Here is an 867-nt window from a genome sequence, read left to right on the forward strand (position 1 = left end):
GAATGACGAAAATGAATACAGCATCTCTTTCACTGAAGTATCACATCGTTTCGATGACAACACCTCAAGGCAGGGCTATTGCTCCCTGGTGTGTCCAAAGGCGCCAAGTGACACTAAAATCAAGCGAGAAAATAATCAAGGAGCTGCGAAAACAAAATATAATGTTGTCAGATTGAAAATAACAGGCTTTTGGTAACTGACTCAGCTCTATTGCGCCACGAAAAACTTTTTTATAACCACCAAAGGCAAGAAATATTTAAACTAAAATTTTGCGCTACAGTGACGTGTATGGGTCAGCCCTTGTATGGGTGTATGGGTCAATATGAGCAGCAGTGACGTATATGGGTCAGCACTGAAAACATAGTTGTCAGTGTATTTACTTCACGTCAGCATTCATGCGATGCAATAAAATGAACTAAAGGCCCCACCGCAATCACTGGCCCAGTAATGTTTCTTGGCTTTGGTTTGCTTCCACCAATCGCACGAACAAGATTTTGTGCGGTAATAAAAAAAACGCCTGCAAGTTGGTGGGGAGTCACCACTGCTACATATGCTTTCATTAATAACCAATTGTTTGTGTGAAGTTTGGAATAAAACTGGTACCGTTGTTATCAGGCGAGAGCAGACTTGTGGATGAACCAAACTTGTATTTTGTCCCCATGGCCCATTTGAATGCTAATACATTCTGTAGCCCTTTCGGCCCTGGCGTCCAATATCTAGGACATGAACCAAAAGACTTCTAGCAATTTGGGAACGAAGCCGAAAGAGCTAATATTTTGGGAGATAGTTCTTCAAGGATGCGTCTTTCGATACATGTCACTATTGTTCGTTTTATGCTAAAACTGAATGCTACAAAGAGTGAAGGCC

Source organism: Haemaphysalis longicornis, unplaced genomic scaffold (assembly GCF_048455015.1).
Source record: "Haemaphysalis longicornis isolate Haplotype H1 unplaced genomic scaffold, Haemaphysalis longicornis Haplotype H1 scaffold_7, whole genome shotgun sequence".
In the NCBI taxonomy this organism is placed as follows: domain Eukaryota; kingdom Metazoa; phylum Arthropoda; class Arachnida; order Ixodida; family Ixodidae; genus Haemaphysalis; species Haemaphysalis longicornis.